Below are 17,388 nucleotides of genomic sequence, written 5' to 3'. Positions count from 1 at the left end.
GGCTCAGAGCCTGGAGCCTCTTTCCAATTCTGTGTCTCCCTCTCTCTTTGCCCCTCGCCCGTTCATGCTCTGTCTCTCTCTGTCCCAAAAATAAATAAACGTTGAAAAAAAAATTTTAAAATAAAAAAAATAAAGTGATGAAGGATAAAGAAACCTGCAATCAAAACTACTTCAGCAAGATTATCATTCAAAATTTAAGGGGAAATAAAGAGTTTCCCATACAAACAAAAGTTAAAGAAGTTTATCACCACTAAATCAGGCTCTCAAGAAATGTTAAAGAGACTCCTTTACATGGAAAAAAAGAAGGTCATTACGAGATGTAAGAAAATTGAGAAATAAAAAATTGGTAAAAGCAAGCATATAGTAAAGGTAGTAGATTAATAACTTATAAAGCTAGTATGAAGATTAAAAAACAAAAGTAGTAAAATCAAATATATCTACAATAAGTAGTTAAGTGATACACAAAATAGAAATGCAAATTATGACATCAAGTACATGAAACATTCAGGAGGGGAGGGAGTAGAAATATAGTGATCTTAGAATGTGTTTGAACTTAAACAACTATAGATTTAAATAAGATTGCTATCTATATAGGGTGTTACATATGAAGCTCATGATATCCACAGACCACACACCTATAATAGATACACACACACACAAAAATAAAATAAAAAGGAATCCAAGCATAACACTAAAGAAAATAATCAAATCATAATGGAAGAGGGCAAGAGAAGAGGAAAGCAGAAAAGAACTACAAAAACAACCAGAAAACAATTAACAAAATGGCAATAAGTACTTACCTGTCAACAATTACTTTAAGTGTAAATGGAATAAATTATCCAATCAAAAGACATAGGGCGACTAAATGGATTAAAAAAAACAAGACCCATTTATATGCTGCCCGCAACAGACTCACTTCAGACCTAAAGACACATACAGACTGAAAGTGAAGAGATGGAAGAAGATATTCCATGCAAATGGAAATGAGAAAAAAAGCTGGGGTAGCAATACTTATATCAGACAAAATAGCTTTTAAAACAAAGCCTGTAACAAGAGATAAAGAAGGGTATAACATAATGGTAAAGAGGAATATAACAAGAGGGTATAAAAATTGTAAATATCTATGCACCAAAATAGGAGCATCTAAATATATAATGCAAATACTAACAGACATAAAGGGAGAAATTGATAATAATAATAGTGGGGACTTCGACACACCACTCACATCAATGGTTCAATCATCCAGATAGAAAATCAATAAACAGGGGCTCCTGGGTGGCTCAGTTGGTTAAGCATCCAATTCTTGATTTCGGCTCAGATCATGATCTCATGGTTTGTGAGATTAAGCCCCACATTGGGCTCTGTGCTGTTAGCACAGAGCCTGATTGGGGTTGTCTCTCTCTCCCTCTACCCCCTCCCCCATCAAAATAAATAAATAAACATTAAAAAAAGAAAATCAATAAGTAAATGATGGGTATGAATGAAACATTAGACCAGATGGACTTAACAGATATATACAGAGCATTCCATTCCCAAACAGCAGAATACATATTCTTTTCAAGTGCACATGGAACATTCTGCAGGATAGATCACATGTTAGGCCACAAAACAAGTCTCAATAATTTGAACATTATTAAAATCATATCAGGCATCTTTTCTGACTATATAATGGTATGAAACTACAAATCAATTACAAAGAAAAAACTGGAAAAAATAAATGGAAATTAAGCAATATGCTACTAAACAACTAATGGGTCAATAAAAAAATCAAAGAGGAAATAAAAAAATACATTGAGACAAATAAAAATGGAAACCCAACATTCCAAAATCTTTGGGACACAACAAAAACTGTTCTGAGTGTTTATGCTGATATGGGCCTACCTAAAGAAAAAGAAAAATTCAAATAAACAATCTAAGCTTACACCTAAAGGAAATAGAAAAAGAAGAACAAAGCTCAAAGTTAGTGGAAGGAAGGAAATCATAAAGATCAGAATGGAAATACATGAAATAGGGACAAAAATCAATAAAGAAGATTAGTGAAATGCAAAACTGGTTCTTTGAAAATTTAAACAAAATTGATAAACCTTTAGCCAGACTCATTAAGAAAAAGAGGACTCAAATAAATAAAATTAGGAAGGAAAGAAAACGGACACTACAGCAATATAAAGGATTATAAGAGAATTATGAATAATTATATAACAAATTGGACAACATAGAAAAATGGGTAATTTCCTAGAATTTACAATCTTCCAAGACTGAATCATAAAAAACAGAAAATCTAGGGGTGCCTAGGTGGCTCAATCGGTTAAGTGACCGACTTTGGCTCAGGTCATGGTTTCATGGTTCATGAGTATGAGCCCCGCATCAGGCTCTCTGTTGTCAGCACAGAGCCCACTTCAGATCCCCTGTCCCCACTCTCTCTCCTTCTTTCCCCTTCCCCCCACGGTCTCTCTCTCTCTCTCTCTCTCTCTCTCTCTCAAAAATAAATAAACATTAAAAATATTTTTAAAAATAGAAAGTCTGACTAGACTGATTACTAAAGGATTTTGACTCAGTAAACAAAAACCTCCCAACAAACAAAGTCCAGCACCAGCGCCAGTACAGATGGCTTTACTGGTGAATTCTACCAAATATACATTTAATATTTTGAGACAGAGAGAGAGAGCGCCAATGGGGAAGGGGCAGAGAGAGAGGGAGAGAGAATCCCAAGCAGGCTCTACACTGTCAGTGCAGAGTCGAATGTGGGGCTCTATCTCATGAACCATGAGATCATGGCCTGAGCCAGAATCAATAGTCAGATGCTTAACCGACTGAATCACCCAGGCCCCTGTCTACCAAACAGTTAAAGGAGAGTTAATATGTATCTTTATCAAACTATTCCAAGAACTCAAAGAAGAAAGAACACTTCCAAATTCATTCAAGGGCAGCAGTACCCTGATACCAAACCCAGATAAAGACACTACAAAAAAAGAAAATTACAGTCCAATATCCCTGTTGAATATAGATGCAAAAGTCCTCAACAAAACATTAGCAAACCTAATTCAATAATACATAAAAAGGATCATTCACGAAGATCAAGTGGTATTTATTCCAGAGATGGAAGATGGTTCGATATTCTCAAATAAATAAATAAATAAATAAATAAAATTCAGGGGCATCTGGGTGGCTCAGTTGGTTAAGTTTCCAACTTCAGCTCAGGTCATGATCTCATGGTTCGTGAGTCCATGCCCTGCATCAGGTTCTGTGCTGATAGATCACAGGCTGGAGCCTGCTTTGGATTCTGTGTCTCCATCTCTCTCTGCCCCTTCCCCACTTGCGCTCTGTCTCTCTCTCTCTCTCTCTCTCTCAAAAATAAGTAAATATTACAAAAATTAAAAAAAATTCACAAATCAACGTGATACACCACATCAACAAAATTAAAAATGGAAATTATACAGCCATCTCAATAGATGCAGAAAAAGCATTTGACAAAATTCAACATCCATTCATGATATTAAAAAAAAACTCAACAAAGTGGGTATGGGGGAACATACCTCAATATAATAAAGGCCGTATATGACAAACCCACAACTAATATCATACTCAATAGTGAAAAGCTGAAAGCCTTTGCTCTAAGATCAGGAACAAGATAAGAATGCTCACTCACCACTTTTATTCAGCATAGTGCTGAAAGTTCTAGTCACAATAATTAGGCAAGAAAAAGAAATAAAAAACATCCAAATTGGTAAGAAAGAAGTAAAAGTGTCATTAGTTGCAGATGATATGATACTATATATGGGAAAACCCTAGAGACCCCACTGAAAAACTATTAAAATTAATAAATTTAATTGAATAAAGTTTCAGGAAAGAAAATTAATATACAAAAATATGTTGCATTTCTGTACACTAATAACAGATTATCAGAAAGATAAATTAATAAAACAATCTTATTTACAAGTGCATCAAAAAGGCTAAAACACCTAGGAATAAATTTAACTACAGAGGTGGAAGACCCATATTCTGAAAGATATGACATTAATGAAATAAATTGAAGATGACACAAATAATTTAAAAGATATACCATAGTCATGGATTGGAAGAATTAATATTGTTAAAATGTCCATAATATCCAAAGTGATCTACAGATTCAATGTAATCCCTATCAAAATACCAATAACTTTTTTCACAGGACTAGAACAAGCAATTCTAAAACTTGTATGGAATCACAAAAGTTCCTGAATAGCCAAAGCAATCTTGAGAAATAAGAACAAAGCTGGAGGTATCATACTATAACATAGAAAGTTAGTATAGTATAGATTTCAAACCATACTACAAAGCTATAGTAATCAAAACTCTATGGTACTGGAACAAAAATAGACAATAACATAGATTGATGGAACCAAATAGATAACCTAAAAATAAACCCATGCTTATATGGTTAATTAACCTATGCCAAAGGAGGCAAGATTATAGCGTGGGGAAAAGATCGTCTCTTCAATAAGTTGATGTTGGGAAAACTGTACAGTTACATGCTAAAGAATGACTGGACCACTTTCTTACACCATATACATAAATAACACCGAAATGAATTAGAGACCTAAATGTAAGACCTGAAGCCTTAAAGCTCCTAAAGGAAAAATTAGGTAGTAAACTCTTGGACATTGGTCTTAACAATATGTTTTTGTATCTGTCTCCTGAAGCAAGGGCAACAAAATAAAAAATAAACAATTGGTACTATATCAAACCAAAAAGCTTTTGCACAGTGAAGGAATCCATCAACAAATAAAAAACCTACCTACTGAATGGGAGAAGATATTCACAAATGACATATCTGATAGGGGGTTAATATCCAAAATATATAAGGAGCACATACAAATCAAAACCATAAAAATGAACAATCTGATTAAAAAATAGGCATAGGATCTGAATAGGCCTTTTTCCAAGTAAGACACTGAGATGGGTAACAGACACATGAAAAGATCTTCAACATCACTAAACATTAGGAAAATGTAAATCAAAATTACAATGAGATATCACCTCACACCAGTCCAAATGGCTAGTATCAAAAAGATAAGATACAACAAGTGTTGGTGAAGATGTGGAAAAATGGGAATCTTCATGTACTGTTGGTGGGAGTGTAAATTGGTATGGCCACTGTGGAAAACAATGCGGAGGTTCCTCAAAAAATTAAAACAGATATACCATACAATTCAACAATTCCACTTCTGTGTGTTTACTCAAAGAAAATGAAAACACTAGCTCAAAAATATATATGCACCCCTATGTTTATTGCATTATTTACAACAGCCAAGTTTTGGAAAGCAAACTAAGTGTTCATCTATAGATAAAGGATATGTGATATATACATGCCATAAATATATATGCAAAAAAGAATCAAACTTTGTCATTTGCAACAAAATGGATGGACCTAGAGGGTGTTACACTAAGTGAAATAAGTCAGACAGAGAAAGACAAATACTGTATGATTTCATTTATATGTGGAATCTAAAAAACCAAATAAGTGAACAAACAGAATAAAACAAAAACAGTCATAAATACAAAGAACAAACTTGTGGTCACCAAATGAGGGGGATGGGAAAAATCGATAAAGGGGACTAAGAGGTAAAAATCTCCAGTTTTATTATCCTTTCTTTGTGTCTGTAACATTTTGGGAGTCTAACAGTCTTCCTCCAGTTTGTCCTGCCTCTGCCTCTGCCTCTTTCAGTCCATTCTGGCAATTTTTCTAATGATATTCTCAAAAACCTTGTAGATTTCCCATATGTCACAGCAATTCATGCCATTAGTCCATAGGGTCTTGCACAGATCCTTCCCAGATAATCCCATCTCTATTCCTAGCTATGGCTGAGATGGTTGAAGAGATTCATGAGTCACACACTTACTCTCTTCAGTATTAGCAAACACAACCACATTCTTGACTTTCTCACCATAGACACCTTCATGAGAGTAAATAGCTTAATTTTGTGTATTTTACAATGTTGATATGCTGAAAAATTTCCAAATCACCAAGTCCTGGACCTATTTTGCTTAATAGTTCTTTCCTCAATTTATCTCTTTCCTTTGACACTTAACTAATGCAGCAGGAATAAATTAGGCCATACCTTCAACACTTTGCTTAGAAATCCTCTCAGCTAAATATCCAAGTTTGTCACCTATAATTTCTGCTTTCCACATGATGGTAGGACATAATTCAGGTAAGTTTTGTCAGTGTGTAACAAAGATTGCCTTTCCTCCAGTTTCCAATAACATGCTCCTCATTTCCTTCCTATTTACCACCAGCATAACCCTTAATATTCATATTTCTAACATTTTACTTTTGACAATACATGTATTTTCTAAAATGATATATGTTTTATCTTCCATGCTCTTCACTTCCTTCTGAGATCTCACCAGAGTAACACTCAGTGTTAATATTTCTACCAACAATTTGTTTAATTCAATCTAGGATTTTTCCATCAAGCTTCTCAACATTTTTCTAGCCTCTATCCATTATCCAACTCCAAATTTACTTTCACACTTTTAGGTATTTGTTATGGCAGCTTTCCACTTCCAGGTACCAAAATCTGTATTAGTTTCCTCTGGCTGCTATAACAAATTACCACAAACTTGTTGACACAAACAACAGAAAATTATTTTCTCATGGTTCTGTAGGCCATATGTCTGAAATCAGTATCACCGGTCAATATGAAGCTGTCAGAGGGCTGTGTTCCCTCCACAGGCTCTAGGGAGAATCATGCCTTACCTTACCTCTTCCAGTTCCTGTCACTGTCTTTATTCCCTGACTTTTGGTGGCATTGCTACAATCTTCAAGGTTAACCTCCTCATATCTTTCTGTGTTTAATCTTTACATTGCCTTCTTCTGTGTGTATCTCTTAAATCTCCTACTTATTTCTTTTGTCTTTTCAATGCACAGTCTTTATTTTCTCTAAAAATTGAGGTAAAGGGGACTCTTTTGAAAAGGAAACCAGGGGCGCCTGGGTGGCGCAGTCGATTAAGCGTCCGACTTCAGCCAGGTCACGATCTCGCGGTCCGTGAGTTCGAGCCCCGCGTCGGGCTCTGGGCTGATGGCTCAGAGCCTGGAGCCTGTTTCCGATTCTGTGTCTCCCTCTCTCTCTGCCCCTCCCCCGTTCATGCTCTGTCTCTCTCTGTCCCAAAAAGAAATAAACGTTGAAAAAAAAAAAATGAAAAGGAAACCATCTGCATGATTGAAAATGGGTAGCTCTTAACTTACTCAATGTTATGTGTCAATTATATCTCAATAAAGCCTGGAAAATTTCTTAATACAAAAAAAAACTGAAAAAAAGAAAATGGGAGGGTCCAGCTTCATGCAATAGCTCCAATGTGCTCAGAGGAAGAAATGAAAGTTGTCCAAAGTTAACCAAAAATTTCCTATTTCCTGAATGACTGGTATTTCCTGAGTGACTAGTATTTCAAAGATGAAAGCAATCAGTCAAAAGTTTGAGTCTTACTGTCCCTGGAAATATGAAACACTGATGCTCCTGTTACCTCAGCTGAGCATGCTGGCTGGCATTTCTGGTATTAGTGAAAAAATTGCCCCAATTTCCCAGGCTCTTCTGCTTTCCCCATGACCAACCTGGGATCTGCCCAGTCCTCCTGCCCCAAGAGAACAGCTAATTCTTGTAAGTCTTGGAGAATACTCTGTAGATGTGAATGTCTTGTACCATGAACCAACTTCACAAGAGTGTTGGATAGGCAAAGGTTTCTATAAGGGTCAGGAGAATCAGAGTAGGGCAAGATTTTCAACAATAGCTCCACCAGAAGGACAATATTTCAGGGTGGGCCTTCTCCTTTGTCCCTTTTCATTGTGGCCGGACTGGTCCTGGATTTTTAGAAGCTCACAGTGACATTCTACAGGCACTCAATGGTTTTGCTATTTCAGACCCTTGGGGCACCCAGGTCCTCCTGCAGTCACTGAGGTACTTGTCACACTAGGGCTCCAGGCTCTCAACCAAGGCACAGTGGAGGCTGGTCTGTGCCCCCTACCATGTTGACTTGATGAAGTGGGAGAAGACCCTCCAGAGCAGGCACAACAAGAAGTAGTGCTAGACCAGTTGGGAGTAGATGATGCCTGGGTGCACTGCATAGGTGGTGACCCCTGTGCCTTGGAGCCTCTTGGCCAGTTCCCAATTAAAAATATATTGGCCACCTAGCTGTGGCAATGAGCAAAACTCCTGGCTGTAGTGCTTCTTACCCTAGAGTTTGTGGAAATGAATCTTGCCAGCATGGTGAGTTACTGATGACAGGTTCATCACCTGTGAGGGTGCAGACGTTTTCAGCAGCTCCAGGAGCAAGTGGGCACAAAAGAAGTGGCCCAGGTGGTTGACTCCTAGGTGGGTTTCAAAGTCACCAGCTGTCTTGGAATATGGATGCATTATCACTCTTGCTTTGTTGGTCAAAATATGGAGCTGCTTTTTCTCGGCCAGAAAGCCCTTAGCAAAGGCTCAGGTGGATTTGGTATTGGACGGGTCCAGTTTCTGAATTAGCATCTGAGAGTTCTTTGTATTGGCCTAGATTTCACTGGCCAGATTATCCCCCTTAAGTATATCTTGGTAGGCAATGCATAGTTGGGCTCCTCTGCTACCAAGCTCTCTGTCTCCTTGCTAATGTCTATGTTGGCTCCAGTGATCACTCCTATCTTCCTGGGAAGCTGCATGTTTGTTCTCCATACCCCAGCAGCAAAGAACTTCCTAATGGATGGAGCTATCACATATTGGAGAGAAAGGAAGGAGGTGAGCAGTCCAAAGATAACTGGCATCTTTTCAATTTTTTTAGTTGCTGCTTCTTTAGCAAAAGCAGCTTTTATTCCAACTCTGGCTTTGTCTCCTGGTCTGGGTCCAACCTTTGGTTGCTTCTCTCTCCCCCTTCTTTAGCTTCTCTAGCTCCTGGGCACTCAGTAACATCTTGGCTTGCCTCTTTCTTACAAGGACACATGTGGTTGCATTTAAGGCTCACCGAGATAATCCAGGATAATCTCCCTATCTCAACAGCCTTAACTTAATCATATTTACAAAGAACCATTTTCCAAATAAGGTAACATTTACAGGTTCCATGGATTATGGCTTAATATCTTTGGGGGGCATTATTCAGCCTACTACAAGGAGTAAATCAGACACCTTGTTCTGAAGTTCTAGGATCACTGGGTTTGGAAAGGAGTGACCAGAGCTTTCTGAGGCCACATGGGCAGAAGTCAGTGGAGACTGGTGGGAGGGATGTGGGCTCTGTGGTCAGACAGACCTGAATTCGCTTTCCAGCCTCAACATCTGATGACCTTGGGCAAGTTACTTAACCTTTCTGACTCTCCATTTCTCCCTCTGTGAAATGAAGTAATAACTTCACAGGGCTGTTGTAACTTGTACTTGTAAAGCACTTAGCATAGGGCTAGGCACATTGTGAGTGATCAACAAATATTAGCTGTTATTATTAAATCATGAACATGGTGGCAATAATATCATACATTTGTTCTGTGTTTACTTTCTTCTGGTTTCACAAGAGATTGTAACATACACTCCCAGGAGGATATGATATAGATGTCCTTATTGCCCCATATCACAGATGTAGTTTCAAGAGGCCAGGACTTGCCCAGAGTCAGTTAACAAGTAGTAGAGGAATAGACGAAGACCATGTCTGGCTGATCTTTCAAAATAATGTTAGGAGGAGATTGTAAACCCCAGCACATGCAGAGGGCATATGTAAATGATGGACACGTCTGCAAGCAGGAAAGTCTATGGCCAGTTGTATGGACAGACTTGCCAACTCTTAGGGCTGCAGACTGTGGTGTGAAAAACCAGGATGGTGGAGGTCTCTGTGCTCAGTAATTTTCTACAAAGACAACAAGAGACACTCTCTGCCCAGTGGTGGTGACAGATCCCTGTATGGGGGCAAAGCCTGTACCATGAGCCAGGATGCTGTGTACCTTCTGACTCCAGGCTGGATGGATGAAAAAGCCAGCATCATGTGGCTCTGGGAGTTTTCCATGATTCCTGAAGAATATTGTTCATTGAGCCCAAGATTTTTTTCACTCTATATTTCAATATCTTTTCTTAAAAATTAAACTTTATATTAAGTGTAACATAAAGACGGAATCTTGCACAAATTGTAGCTATCATTTGACATAGGTAGGGGAACTCAAGATTTAAGAGTTGGTATTATTTTCCTCAAGGTAAACCACTGCTGTTGAGTATGATATCAGAAAAATATATCTACCAGTTTCATGGTTCAACAACTTAGACTTTCTTGCATGTATTTCTGATATGATTGGCCATGTAGACTATTGTAACCTATGACATTAAAAATAGCTTTATTGAGGTGCATGGGTGGCTCAGTCGGTTAACCATCTGACTTCAGCTCAGAACATGATGATCTCACAGCTCATGGGTTTGAGCCCTGCGTCAGGCTCTGTGCTGACAGCTCAGAGCCTGGAATCTGCTTTGGATTCTGTGTCTCCCCTTCTCTCTGCCTCTCCCCTGCTTGTGCTCTGTCTCGCTCTCTCAAAAATAAATAAGCATTAAAATTTTTGAAAAAAAACTTTATTGAGATATAATTGTCATACAATAAATTATACATATTAGAAGTGTACAATTTAATGAGTTTATATATTACACATATTCACCATAATCCAGATCTTAAATATATTCATCACTCTCCCCACTCTCATCCCCACTCTCACACATTCACTGATCCTGTCACTAAAGTTTAGTTTGCATTTTTATAAAGTTTTATATAAATAGTACCCTTATTCGTATAACTTCCTTCACTCAGTATTATTTTGAGATTCATCCATGTTGTGTAATATGCATATACTCTAATTTGCTTTTCCATTCATTTGTTGATGGACATTTAGGTTGTTTTCAGTTTTTGACTATTACAAATACACTTGCCATGCAAATATTGTACATGTCTTTGTATAGACATATTTTCTTTTCTCTTGGAAAACAACTAAGAATGGGATAGCTGGATCATATGGCAGATACATGGTTAGATTTTTTTTTAATGTTTATTTATTTATTTTGAGAGAGAGAGAGATAGAGAAAGTGAGCAGGGGAGGGGCAAAGAGAGAGGGAGAGCAAGAATCCCAAGCATGTTCTGTGCTGTCAGTGCAGAGCCCAATGAGGGGCTTGATCCCTTGAGCTGAAATCAAGAGTCAGATGCTTAACTGGCTGAGCTACCCAGATGCCCCGTTGCACAGTTAGAATTTAAAGGAACTATCAAACTGTTTCCCAAATTAGCAGTGTACGAGAGGTCCAGCTCCTCCACATAAATGCCAATATTTATTATGGTCATTTTAATTTTAGCCATTCTATTAAGTGTGTAGTGGTATGCCTTTATGTATATATTTTTGAGAGAGAAAGAGGCAGCACAAGCAGGGGAGGGGCAGAGAGAGAGGGAGACAAAGAAATCTGAACCAGGCTCCAGGCTCTGAGCTATCAGGGTGAAGCCCGATGCAAGGTTTGAACCCACAAACTGAGAGATCATAACCTAAGCTGAGGTCAGACTCTTAACAGACTAAGCCACCCAGGTGCTCCTAATTTTTTTTTTTAATTTAGAGAGAGAGAAAGAGAGAGAGAGAGAGCATGAGTGGGGAAGAGGAGCAGGGGGAGAGAGAGAATCCCAAGCAGGTTCCACACTAAGCATGGGGCTTGATCCCACAACCCTGGAATAACGACCTGAGCTGAAATCAAGAGTCAGACGTTCACTGGACTGAGCCACCCAGGTGCCCCAGGTTTTTATGTTTTAAATTTACATTTCTTTATTGACAATGATGCTGAGCATATTTTCATGTATTTATTTCTCATCTGTATATCTTCTCAAATCTATTGCCTATTTTTTATTGGGCTACTTAAAATTTTTTAATGTTTATTTATTTTGAGACAGAGAAAGTGCAAGTGGGGGAGGAGCAGAGAGAGAGAGAATCCGAAGCAGGCGCCAGACTTCGAGCTGTCAGCACAGAGCCGGATGTGGGGCTCGAACTCATGAAATGCAGGATCATGACCTGAGCTGAAGTCAGATGCTCAACTGACTGAGCCACCCAGGCGCCCCTATTAGGCTACTTTTTTTTTAATGTTTATTTATTTTGAGAGAGAGAGAGAGAGAGAGAGAAAGAGTGTGTGCATGTGAGTGGGAGAGGAGAGAGAGGGAGAAAGAGAGAATCCCAAGCAGGCTCCATGCTGTCAGTGTAGAGCCCCATGCAGGGTTTGATCCCACAAACCATAAGATCTTGACCTGAGACAAAATCAGGAGTCCGTCCCTTAACCAACTGAGCCACCCAGGTACCCCACTGACATTGTCTTTTTAGCCAATGGGCTTGCTTTTAACAGATTTGTCATTTTAATGCGTCTTTCATTTAATGTATCACCCTAAATTATGTATAGAAAAGTGAACAGAAGTCATTCCACAAAATCCTTTACTGACTATTCACTACCATATTCACTATCAATAAACGATTAGAACAGTGGTTCTCAACCAGGGGTAATTTTGCTCCCCAAAGGACATTTGGCAATGTCTGCAAAATTTTGTCATGATTGGGTTGAGGGGGCCACTGGCATCTAGTGGATAGAGGCCAGAGATGATGCTAAACATCCTACAATGCACAAGATAACCTCCCACAACAAATAATTATCTAGCCCAAGATGTCAATATTGTTGAGGTTGAGAAATTCTGCATTAGAAATAAGTAAATATGCAGATGTGAGCCTCACAATAAATGTACTTATGCAGACAACACAATGTAGACAGATGTAGCTCATTTATTTTTTTTAATTTATTTTTTAAATGTTTTTATTTATTTTGGAGAAAGAGAGAGAGAGAGAGAGAGGAATATGAGTGGAGAAGGGGCAGAGAGAGAGGGAGACACAGGATCTGAAGCAGGCTCCAGGCTCTGAGCTGTCAGCACAGAGCCTGACGTGGGACTCGAACTCACAAACTGCTAGATCATGACCTGAGCTGAAGTCAGACGCTCAACCGACTGAGCCACCCAGGTTCCCCTAGCAGGGCTCATTTAAATTTCATATAAATTTTGTCCTTTCCAGGGGCGCCTGGGTGGCTCAGTCGGTTAAGCGGCCGACTTTGGCTCAGGTCATGATCTCGCGGTCCGTGAGTTCGAGCCCCGCATCGGGCTCTGTGCTGACAGCTCAGAGCCTGGAGCCTGTTTCAGATTCTGTGTCTCCCTCTCTCTGACCCTCCCCCGTTCATACTCTGTCTCTCTCTGTCTCAAAAATAAATAAACGTTAAAAAAAAATTAAAAAAATATTTTGTCCTTTCCAGGGTGCCTGGGTGGCTCAGTCGGTTGAGTGTCTGACTTCGGCACAGGTCATGATCTCTTAGTCCATGGGTTCGAGTCCCCCATCGGGCTCTGTGCCGACAGCTCAGAGCCTGGACCCTACTTTGGATCCTGTGTCTCCCTCTCTCTCCCCCTCCCCCACTCATGCTCTCTGTCTGTTTGTCTGTCTCTCCCTCTTAAAAATAAACATTAAAATTTTGTTTATCCTTTCCTCAAATCCTATAAAAATTGTACCTTTTCTTTTATGTGGTGAGATGTCCCATGGTTCTTCTGGTGTGTAGTTTCCCTCATTGAAAAGGGTCAATAAACTTGACATTGTTGGACTGCAGGTTTGTTGCTGGTGCTTAAGAGCACTGCCTCTAACTGTTAAAATCCAAATGCCACTGCAGTTGATTAAGCTAGACCAAATTCATGGGACATCTCGGTGGCTCAGTCGGTTAAGCGCCCAACTCTTGGTTTCAGCTCAGGTCATGATCTCACGGTTCATGAGTTCAAGCCCCCAAACCGGGCTCTATGCTGACAGTGTGGAGTCTGCTTGGGATTCTGTATCTCTCCCCTCCCCTGCTCGCACTGTGTCTCTCTCAAAATAAATAAATAATATTTTATTTCTTTAAAAAAATTTTTAATGTTTATTTTTATTTTTGACAGAGACAGAGCATGAGTGGGGGAGGGGCAGAGAGAGAGGGAGACGCAGAATCCGAAGCAGACTCCAGGCTCTGAGCTGTCAGCACAGAGCCCAATGCGGGGCTCGAACTCACACTGCAAGATCATGACCTGAGCTGAAGTCGGATGCTCAACTGACTGAGCCACCCAGGTGCCCCAAATAAATAATATATTTTTAAAAAAGAATGAATTCATGCTGTGGAATCAGATTATCTATTTTGAGATATGTTTCTTGGAAACTGGACTGGTCTAGAAACTCTGGAGGAATGGAAGTAGAGGTGATGAGCTTCTGAGATAAGCCTCTGAAGGATGGGAAGGGTAAGCTCAGTATAGGCCCTAATTCACAAGCATCCAGGGCTGAAATACTCTCTACTTGCAGTGACCTTGACCCTCCTTTCCCTGCTGCAACAGCTTCATCAGCTCCTGAAGGCTTAATGTCCAGACGATGGCCCAGCCCTGTGGTCTGAATCACCCAGCAGAACTGATATGTTAATGGGGCTGGGATTGTGTAACCTGGGTTCCTACAACAGTAGCCAAAGCAAGCTGGATCACCAAACACAGTACCCTTGAAGGGTGGCACTGACGTTCAAGCTTAGCACCTCATTCCAGATGGATGTTGAGATTCACACTGCCTCTAGCTGTTGAAATCCAGATGCCACTGCTCATCAAATCCTGAGTAATTAATTGTTTTTCCTTCTCTGGCCCAGAATTTCCCATGGCTCCACTGGCCCCTGGCCCTTAATTCCTTTTAACCTGCAAAGCTGCAAAGCAAAGCAGTTTGGGCCATCTGCTGAGAAACCTGGGACACAGGCCTCCTCCCCTGAGGCCTTTGAATCCACTGGTGCGACTGGTATGTCCTGATACTTGGCTACCTGGAGGCAGAGGGTTGGACAAAATGACCTATTGGGGCACAGGCAGCACAGAGAGAGGACACTTTCTGCAGCCCCATCCCAAGGGTGTCAGATATAGATTCCTCACTCCTGCCCTAGGGATACCCTGGCTGCTTCTAGGGATAGAGCAGTTTCTCTGCTTCCTTTAGTCCCTCACAAGCCCCTTCCAAGGCCTCTTCAGTGGGAGGAAGGCATCAGTCCTTAGCTCTTGACCTTTCCCTTGGGAATTTTCTCCACAGGTTTCACTAGACATGTGAATTTATCCTGGAGTAGGGACCCAGTTGGACAGATAACAGGGCAAGTGTTCTACCAGAGAGAGGCTGGTGTAGCCAGATCCTTGACATAGATTCTCATTGGTACACTTCAGTTCTACCTGTGAGTTGGGTTGGTGTTCCTTGGGCAGGATACCCTCCATACCTGACTCGCCAAGTTAGTTGCCCACTTTGTCTCTGGTTTTATTTGCTTATCTCTTTCTGACTCTCTTCATCTTCTTCTCTCCATTCTCTTTCTCTTAAAGCCTCTCAGAGGCCTTTCTCTCTCTCTCTCTCCCACATTCTTCCTCTTTTGTTCTTCTCTCCTCTAACGGTGTTGGCTGCAGCATCTCTAGCTGATGTCCAAACCCTAATACAACCACACACAGGACCAGTGACATTGTCTTTAAGCACCTGCTGCTGTCACATCCTGGGGGACTCTGACAGTGCTGACATCCTGTTGAGGTCATGTGAGAAATAAGCCCACTGACTCAATCAAAGGAGGACTGCAGAGACTCAGAGGCCCGTGAAATGAGGCTTTAATCAACATTCTTGCAAGAGCAGGTGTCTGATGGACAGGCACATTCGGGGCAGTCACAGCAGGCAATTTATCTCCCAGCACACAAGACCCTCCTCTGATTCCTCATTGGCTGAGTACTACGGAGGTTACAGCCTTACCCAGACATCACCTATGCCCACGTAAGGTAAAAAGTAGTCTGATTGGAACAAATGTATGTTTCCTGAGGTGACGCAGAACTTCAGTTCTTTAGTGCATGCTCATTGCAAAGCCCTCAAAACGGAGAGGGGAAGAACCAAGAAGTTAAGTGTCTGAGGGTTTGGGACTCCATTATAGGGGGGACGTTCATATATATTTCCAATAGATTGTAAACCTACTGTTAACTAGACAGCACAGCTTTTAATTGGTACTTCTGAAAATGAATCATCTCCCTTACTTCTTACAATCCCTTCTCTTCTTTTCTAAGTTGATTCCATTTTCATTTATATTTCCTTTATTTTTGAGCTCTCATTCAAACATGTTCAGCAAGTGTTGACTCTCCTCTTCACAGTCAGGTTTATCTTCTAATATGCCCTTATTTGGGGCATAAGGCACAGATATCTGTTTCTAAAGAGAAACTTTATGCCCGAGGGGGTTTGCTGTGGTCAGAAGCTCCCAGCATTGTTACAAGACATGTTTGTTTTTTTTTTTTCCCACCCAGGGACCTCATGTCCTAACCTTTCCCTCTCTGCCTACTGAATCCCACCTTTTCCTATCATATTCCCTGGCATTCAACATGTAACTCCTAACTGCCCTTAGGAATTGGGACCATGACTGATCTTAACTGCTTCCTGCTGAAAGGGGGTGATGACATAGGTACAACAGTTGGGGGGGCAGGTTCAGAGGTCGATCCAGAGGTCCGAAATAACGGGAGGGTATTTGGAACGTCTGGGCTAGAAAAATTTTCTCGGATGTCTTCTTTTTCTGGCATATGCGATGGCTTCTACAAATGACATATAAAAAGAATATTAGACCAACAAGCATTATTATTCTAAATGCAATGCCTCCTAGGGAGGAGGTCACACGAGAGGAAGGAAAGATGCATTATAGCCATCCAAAAAGTCCCTGACGTGTCTGGTCATATTTTTTTTTTTAATGTAACTGTAGTTTTTCCTTCCCTTACATATTTATTGGGATCTTGTGATATTGCTGGTTAGAATAATTAAGCACCTGAACTAGTTTTTGGTTCTCAATCTGCAAAGATTCCTTTGGCCCTCCAGTTTCCATAGGAACAACTCCATGACACGTATTTAATTTTACCTCAAGGAAAGATTGATCTTCGATATCCAGATTACTATAAGTTTAGGCAATTGTTTATCTGTCCTGGAGCTAGTAGCACTATAGTCCTTAATTTAGTCAATTATGACTCGTCTCTTTCTAGCAAGGGAGAGGGGCTCTCTGGCATTATGAAAAAAGAATGTGGAAAAAAAAGTCTCCCCATATGCACCCTGGTGGCTGAGAGAAAAATTTAATCATAAGTTTTCTGAAGATGCCCCTAATTGTTACACCGTGTTTGGACAGTTGGCCAGAAGTGGAAAGGAGGACAGAAAAGGTGGCTCCTGTGTCAAGACGGAAATCAACCAGTTTTCCTTCTATTTTCAGAGTTATCTGAGGCTCTGGGTTTCCAACAGATGGTTGGTTCAGGGGAGCCACCCCAAAGAGCCCCAGGCCCCATCAGTTCCTTTCAGGGACACTGGTTATCTGAGACCCCACAGGTTGAGGTCCCCAAGGGCAT

The 17,388-nt window shown here is 40.3% G+C and overlaps 1 pseudogene; it reads right to left on the bottom strand.

Moving 5' to 3' along the window:
- Window positions 1-7,738: 7,738 nt before the first annotated feature.
- Window positions 7,739-8,773, bottom strand: LOC121026013 (retinol dehydrogenase 12-like; annotated as a pseudogene).
- Window positions 8,774-17,388: the final 8,615 nt, after the last annotated feature.

Source organism: Herpailurus yagouaroundi, unplaced genomic scaffold (assembly GCF_014898765.1).
Source record: "Herpailurus yagouaroundi ecotype Mexico unplaced genomic scaffold, PumYag 67793, whole genome shotgun sequence".
Taxonomy (NCBI): domain Eukaryota; kingdom Metazoa; phylum Chordata; class Mammalia; order Carnivora; family Felidae; genus Herpailurus; species Herpailurus yagouaroundi.
This window is presented reverse-complemented; position numbering and strand designations above follow the sequence as displayed.